At 49.5% G+C, this 7,665-nt stretch overlaps 1 long non-coding RNA gene across 1 annotated transcript; it reads right to left on the bottom strand.

Moving 5' to 3' along the window:
• Positions 1–1,255: 1,255 nt before the first annotated feature.
• LOC132533328 (uncharacterized) lies at positions 1,256–5,974 on the bottom strand. Its single transcript, XR_009545206.1, has 2 exons — positions 5,886–5,974; positions 1,256–1,548 (listed from the first exon to the last, which is right to left on the bottom strand). It is a non-coding gene; the product is annotated as an uncharacterized LOC132533328 (long non-coding RNA).
• Positions 5,975–7,665: the final 1,691 nt, after the last annotated feature.

Genomic DNA, 7,665 nt, shown 5'->3' on the forward strand with positions numbered 1-7,665 from the left:
GACCCTTAAGGCCTAAAAGGAGCTTGAAACTTGACTACATTATTCTGAAGACTCATTTGAAGGGAAAATTCCTCCCCCCATACACACCCCCCCCCAGCCCTGTCCAGGTCACATTCCAACCTCCAGCACAGTAGAAGCCCCTCAAACTCCCCAACCAGATCCCACCCATCTCCACCACCTCACCTCACACCCTAGGAATGTAGGTCCTTCCCCCCCCACCCCTCATTTTCCAAATAGCCCAACCTTAAGCCAAACTAGGGCTGTGTGATCAGCAGACTGGGTCCCCTTTGTCCCCAGTTTGGTCCCCTTTGCTATTAATAATGACTGTTCATCTCAAAGGTTCAGTGCCCTTTTTTTTTTTTTTTTTTTTTTTTTTTTACTGTAACTCAGCTGCTGCTGGTGCTACAACCCTGCAGTCCCCAGGGAGAGGGGATTCTTTCAGTGACCCAGGGAGCTTCTGCTCTAAGACCCCAACTTCCATTGTCCCTCTCAACCACTCATTTTCTTGCACAGGCTTTCACTTCTCTGTGCCCTCCTTGACCTCCTGGAGTGACAACTCCTCCATTGAACCAGAACCTGCCACACACACACACACACACACACACACACACACACACACACACACCACACCACCACCACCACCACCACCACCACCACCACCACCACCACCACCACCACCACCACCAGGCCCCACCCTCCACCCATGAAGAGACCCAGATTCTCTGGCATGACACTGAAATTCTCAGATTTCTGTGCCTGGAAAGACCAGTGATTACAAACAAGAACATCTCTCGGGCTGGCAGAAGTCTGGCAATGTCATCTCCTGTGCTGCCAGGGACAGTGGCACAGGGAACCTGGGGATGTTAGATTAGGGCCACTCTGAGGAGTGGGGGCTGGAGGGGCAGGAAAATCTCACAGAGAAGCCATTTGAGCTGGTCCTTGGAGAATGAAGGGGGAGCAGAGGGAGGCCTTTCCACATCTGATGTCCTGTGCCCATTGCTGACCCCCACCCCAGAGAGAAAAGTGAGAGCCAGGAAGGAGAGTCAGGCCCCTGCCCCACTGGGAGCTTGGATCCTTTAGCACCAAAGCAATCTTTCCTTACTGATCAGGGCTACGTCTGCCTACTAATGGTAAACTGAGATTTAAGGCTTGAATGCCACTGAAATTAGCCATGTGTTTTGATGTGGGGCTTGTTTGTGCTTAAAAGTTGGTAGAATCCTTTTAAACTTTCACTAAACAGTGAAAAACTTGCAGCCTAAGTATTAAATGTTTTTAATGATGTAGACAAGTTTGATGAATTCTACAGTCACCCTGCGGTCATTTTTGCCATTAGTTGAAAGAATGAAAATGACATAGCCATTCCTTGGCTACAACGTGGTTCCGTTGGAGCTGTCAGAAGCTCCTGCACAGTGCTGATGATAGCAAAGGAATTCAGAAACATTCTCTTGGAGGAGTCAAGGTCCCTGACGCAGGTCCAGCTCCTAGCACTAAGCCCCATTCTCAATTCTACCCATCTCACTTCCGCATCTGTAGCCGGGAAATATTTGCCTGGGTTGGGAGACAAAAGGAATAGAAGGTCTGTAAGGACTCATCTGGTATTTGCTGTTTCTCTGTCCCACACAGTGGCTGGGGACATTCCAATTGCCGGGGCCACCCTCTCTGTGTATGCTTTGCTTCTGAAACCTACACCCTAGCCTCTCAGGAAACTTGGAATTGCTCACACAAATTGCTCAAGTGCTAAGATGATAGTGCCGCTGTAGCTGTTGCCAAGGATAGGGGATAGTAGGGTCCAGGGGAGTAAGAGAAGAATCCCCACCACCACCACAGCCCCAGTCCTGGAATAGGAGTGCACTGCTTTTCTTTAAAGTAGAAAACAAAGCCTGAACTGGCTCAAGTGGCCAATGGGAAGGAAGGGAAGATGGTGGTTGTACAGGTGTCATCTGTTTGCCTGTTCCTATAGGCTTTTTGCAGCTGCCAAAGGCATCTTCTGCCCCCTGAAAGCTTTCTAGAAAAGTGCTTCTGCCAAAGCAGCCCTTCCTTCCTCTCAAGGATTCCCCCACCCACATGTGAGCTCTCCTTTGCAATGTTGATGGCATCTGTCTGAAGACACCTGTTTCTTGTCATCACCAGGGCTCCCTTGGGATCCTTAGATTAGTTTGCATGACTTTCTGCTGAGCAAGTAAAGCACACACTCATTTCTGCCCCTAAGGAGACAAAGTGGACTTATTCACAGGCTCTACTGTGCAGCTGACAGATGTTGACTGGGCGTGTTGCTGCCCCAAATGTGAAAAGTCCTGTCAATCATCCTCGTCCTGCAGCTGGCCACCAGCCCTCCAGAGTCATCCAAGATCCTGGCATTTGCCTTTCCACCCCTACTCCTGCCTCCACAACCTTTGATGGCTCTCAGGACTTCACTGCTCCCCAAAGTGGCCTTGGATCAGGTCAGCAGGAGAGTAGAAAAGATGGACTCGTGGGCCAGGTTGCCAGGCCACAATCGCTCAGCACCTCCATCTAGGGTCTTTGCAGAGACCCTCCCCAGGGTCTTTGCAAAGTCAAGGCCAACCTGAAGAGTCCTTTCCTTTATCTCCCTGCACCTTCACTCCTGTCCCCCAAGAGGGCAGCAAGAAGCCCCTGTAGAGGAACCAAAAGACTGAAAAAATCAATGTCCTGGGTGTGTATGTGTGGGCAAGGGGATTTCAGCCACCTTGGACTCACCTGTAGTTCACGGTCAAGTAGGGGAGCTGACACCTTCACCACGGTGTCCCCCAGCACTTGAGAGTTTAGGGAGGCACCCAACCAAATAGTCACTGGAAGCTGAGGAGGGAGTGTTAACCTCCCAGAGGACACCTAGGAGGTGTCCTCAGAGAGGCTGAGGAGGGAGTGTTAACCTCCTAGAGGGCACAGAGAGGCTGAGGAGGGAGTGTTAACCTCCCACAGGGCACAGAGAGGCTGTCCCTGTGAAGGAAATGACACTGAGCTGGGCCCAGAAAAAGGGGCAGGATTCTGCTGCCTGCAATGACAAGGGAGGGGTCTTACGCAACAGCAAGCAAAGCAGCTGGGAAAGGGAGAGAAGCAAACATCTAGACAGGTCAGACAAAGCCACCACACACCTGACCCATCTAGTGTGTCAATGGGCTTGCTTGGGCACCCTCAGCCCCCAGAAAGCCCCAAGCCCAGTGTGTTTAAATCTCTTTACACCCTTTCCTTCACTGAAATTCAGACGGCAAGCTTGAAGCTCCATGGTCTGCACCAATTCCTGGGCTGGGCTGCTCGAAGTCTTTTAACGTTACCCTCCACACGCAGCTGTACATCCTGTCCTTGTGCTCACCCACTGCCCCCAACCCCCAAAACACAGATGAGAAGAAGGGCTGCCACAAATCAGCCCGTACACTCGTTCTGGAGCGCTGGAACTCTAGAAATCAGTTTGGTGCTTTTCCATAGTTTCCACAAGATTGTCTGTGGCAGGTGGCCGAGGGAAGAGAAAGAGGTCCGAATCACTTGTGACTCATTGGGTGAATCTGATCCCTATTCTCCCTCTCCCACCACCACCCCCTGCCATAATGGTGGGGGCTTAAGGCCCTCAAGAACCTACAACCAGCATACAGCATACCCACCAGGCCTGGAACTTTAAATTATTTTCTGTCAGATCCCCACAGAGACTAGGCAGTAGCACCCTAAGTCCCTGGGCCCTACAGGGGGACCCAACCCCTTCTGTTTTCATCACCTATAAGGAACAGCCTTCCACAAAAGTACCCCCTTTCCAGTGTCTCCAACAACTGAAGGGGACAGAGTCCCTGGTAATCTAATCAATTTTTCTTTGTATGCAATTCTAAAAACCAGAGCCTTGTCCCTAAGACAATCACCCTCCCCGCCACCCCCCCCAAAAAAAAAATAAAACAGAAAGCAGTAGGAAGGATCAATGGAACTAGAAGCCACTTTGACAGGAGGTGAACATAGAATGGGAAAACAGCAGGAAGGAGAAAGAGGCGAAGAGAAGTGAACAGAAAGCTAAGAAAGGTAGCCCCGGCCCCAGGGAAAACAATACAGCCAGGCCAGGGATTGGGGGAGCTGGCAGAAGGAATATCTGAGCCAAGAGGGACCCTGAGGACTCAGAGGTATTTTATGTGGGCTTGGTGAACCAGGCATGAAGTAGCTGGACTTTTGGAGGCAATTTACTGGAGGCAGAGTAGGGCTGGGGGCTGGAAGGCTTGAATTTGGAGACTCGGTGAATATTCAAGTGAGGAAATCCCCAAGGCAACTTCTCCCAAAGAACTTGCCAGTTTTGCTTCATGTCATCTTTCCTCTCTCTCTCTTTCTCTCTCTCTCTCTCTCTCTCTCTCCCTCCCTCCCTTTCCCTCTCCCTCTCCCTCTCCCTCTCCCTCTCCCTCTCTCTTTCTCCTGACACTCAAGATAATTCACACTATTCTACAGTCTTTTTTTTGGCTCAAGAAACCAAACTGGGCAAATAATTGTGGTGCAAAGCCTCCTTTCCAGGTCAAGGTCAGTTTAGACTTTCTGGTTCCGTGGCTGGTGGTGAGAGTCACATTACTCTGGATGCAGGGACAAGACCTCCAAGGCCAGGGCATATGAAAGGACAAGCATAAAATGAAGGGCTACAGCCTGAGGGTCCTTAGGAACAGGGGACTCAAGACCATCAGCTTGGCCTCTTCTGGCGGACCCTCTAAACCAAACATTCTTTGCTTGTCTGAAGTCCAAGCCATTCAGGACCCTGCCCGCTCAGGCTGAATCTTCTACTCTATATCTTTTGATTAACTCTGATTTATCAATGCTGCCTTCGTTCTCAGAAAGTGCCTTTGGCCTGCTTTATCTTTTCAAGGATGGGGTTTCTGCTGGTGAAATTCAGCCCATTGGAAATGGCTAGAAGCCTGAACAGGACAAGGGAGTGGGGGAATAGCAGTTCTGTCTGGGTTTAGAACTACACATCCAAAGGTTGTGATGTCACCAGATCCCAAACATAGAACTTCCTCTTGAAGGCTGCACAGAAGTTTTCAAGAGCAGGATTGGGATAATGACTTCCCTGTCCACAGAAGAACTTGCCCATGATCCCCTTCTGTGATCTCCACAAAGTGGCAGAACTGCAACTGCTAGAATAGCATTGAAGGGAGCTAGACGTGGATTCAGTGCCCCCCTTTTATTACACCTAGGGATCTGCCCCCTTCTTGGCCTTAAAAAAAAAATTCTCATCACTTAAGCAACTCAGCATCATGTCTTTTCCCACACAAAGTCAGCTTCAGTCTACTTCCTTCTCATTCCCCCCCAGACTATCCCAGGCCCCCCCACTCCAGACTGCTTCCCCAACACTCTTTCCAGTGTCAGCAAACAGTCCTGATTCTGAACTTAAGGGGTTCACTCTTGAGGTTCCCCTCTCCCATTCTATTGTGAAGCCATTCACTAGTCAAGAGGGCCTGCCTTGGCCAGAAGGTGTGGTTGGTCATTGGTTGCAGCTCTGTGTCATACTCAGAATGACCTAGCCACCCTTTAGAGAGCACTTGTCACTCTAGCCTTCAAAAGTCTTCAAGTCTGAGCCCTTATATTCTAAAAGCTCCAGATTTTCATCCAGGCAGTGTTGGGCAAAGTGGTAAAGCAGGTCAAATGCTACCCTGGGTGTCCTCTTACTTAGATAAGTTGTCCAGAGTCTTTTTTGGCCTCTCTCTCCCCTTTCTCCAGTGACCAGGCCACCCCCCAAAAACCAGATCATGTCTCATAATGAAGATAAGCATCGCCATAACTAGCATCACCTCTAATTACTGCCTGTCATCTTCCGAGGTTCAACTCAAATGCGACCTCTTCTAGCAGGCCCGTATCCCCAGCCCACCCATCTGTCCTCTGAAGCCCAGTGGCCCTTGGGTTGCTTCTGCAAGTACCTTGTGGTACTTGGCACTTTCTGTCACTAGACAGTAAGTTCCTCGAGGGCAGGATCCATGTCTGATTCATCTCTGGGTCCCCTGTGGAGCCGGGCCTGGTGCCTCTCTTCCGAGAGAGGTCCTGCCCCAGTAGGCAGGGAGCAACTCAGGCTGGGCTCCTGAAGTTGCTCACTCCCTTCTTTCCTTCTCACTCCCACCCCATTCCTGGAGGACCTCTCTCTCTCATGATTGCCAGCCAACTGCCACTGTAGGGCAAAGCACTTGTGTGCTCACTGGGGAAGGCAGTGGCTGTTAACAGCTTAGAATGTTGCTGCTCCCAATAGTCTTTGCGCCCAACAGTGAAGGTGGGAGGATGGAAGTCCTAATGCCATGTGCCCTATGAGAGGATTTAGATGCTGCAGACTGGCCTAGGGAGAGATTGGGGGTGGTGAGGGGGCTGCTTCTTGGCGCCTCCTCAATCATAGCCCCTTGGTGTTGCCAGCAACTTTCCATCTCTGTCTGCCTCTACCCTTTTAGAAAAGAGTAATGTCCTGGCACCTATTAGATCTTTTTTTTTTTTTAATCTTTATTGGATATAGACAGCCAGAAATCAAGAGGGAATGATAGAGAAGGAGAAAGAGCTGTAGCACTACTTCACCACTGACAAAGCTTTTCCCCAGCCTATCAGCTCTTAAATGGGTAACAGTGATCCTCACTAATTCATTATTGGCAAATTAAGGATATAAACACATATATCCCACTCTGGGCACCTGAGTGCTGGGAGGTGCCTAGCAGGGCCATTGGGTGAGTTCTGTAGTGCAGAAGTCCCCAAAGCATGGACTTCTGCTTCCCTGGTGGCAAACAAAAAAAGAAAGAAAGAAAGAAAGAAAGAAAGAAAGAAAGAAAGAAAGAAAACTAGGTCAAGAAAGAAGTGGAAACCAGCCAGCTATGAGCACAGGTAAAGAGCCAGAGACTGAAGAGAGAGTCCTCTAAGAGAGAGAGAAGCAGAGCTGGCCAGATGGCAGGCAGAGGGGTGATGTATTCACGTTTGAGTGGCACTAGCATGTGTTGGTTGACCAGGGAAAGGAGTCAGCCTGCAGGAGCCTGAAGACCCCAGGCTGTGAGGGGAAGGTGGAACTTGGGGGTGACAGCAAATAGTTGCTCAAAACAGCAAGTATGAGAGAGAGAGAGGGGAGCAAGGGGTGCTCAGGGCAGAGAGGTGGAGGTGGAGGTGAGGGAGTTGATGGCAATGCTCTCAGTCCTGCAGCAAGAAGCCCAGAAACCGAAGACCATGGAGAAAATGCTCTGTCGAGGGGTCCAAATACAGTGAGCAACTTTGTCTAGAGTATTTTTCTGTTTGTCTATGTAAACATACATTCAGACTTTTCCGACAACCCAATAAATACTGATTTTGTATTTACTTAGCCATTGCCCAAAATAACACTTCATTATTTTTCTAAGTTGAAAAGTCATGAGGGCTTGATGAATTATGAGTTGATGTCCCACATGCCCTCCCCCTTTTAGCCATATGAAATCAGTTTTATATCACTTAGCCCCACCAGGATTTAGCTAATGTTTACAGCACAGTTTTGAAGGAAGAGAGCAGAAGTTACTGGGACTAAAACTCTGAACCTACTTTCTTCCCAACCAAAGACCTGTCCACAATGACTCTCAGTGAGGGGGGGGGGGGGCGGGGGGCTAGGGGTAAATACTTTCTCTCCATTTTTGAAAATGTAATGATATTGAGATACCAAGAGGTGAGAGAGAGAAAATATCTCAACTCTGATTCTCAACGAAAATA

This window comes from Erinaceus europaeus, chromosome 16, assembly GCF_950295315.1.
Source record: "Erinaceus europaeus chromosome 16, mEriEur2.1, whole genome shotgun sequence".
Taxonomy (NCBI): Eukaryota; Metazoa; Chordata; class Mammalia; order Eulipotyphla; family Erinaceidae; genus Erinaceus; species Erinaceus europaeus.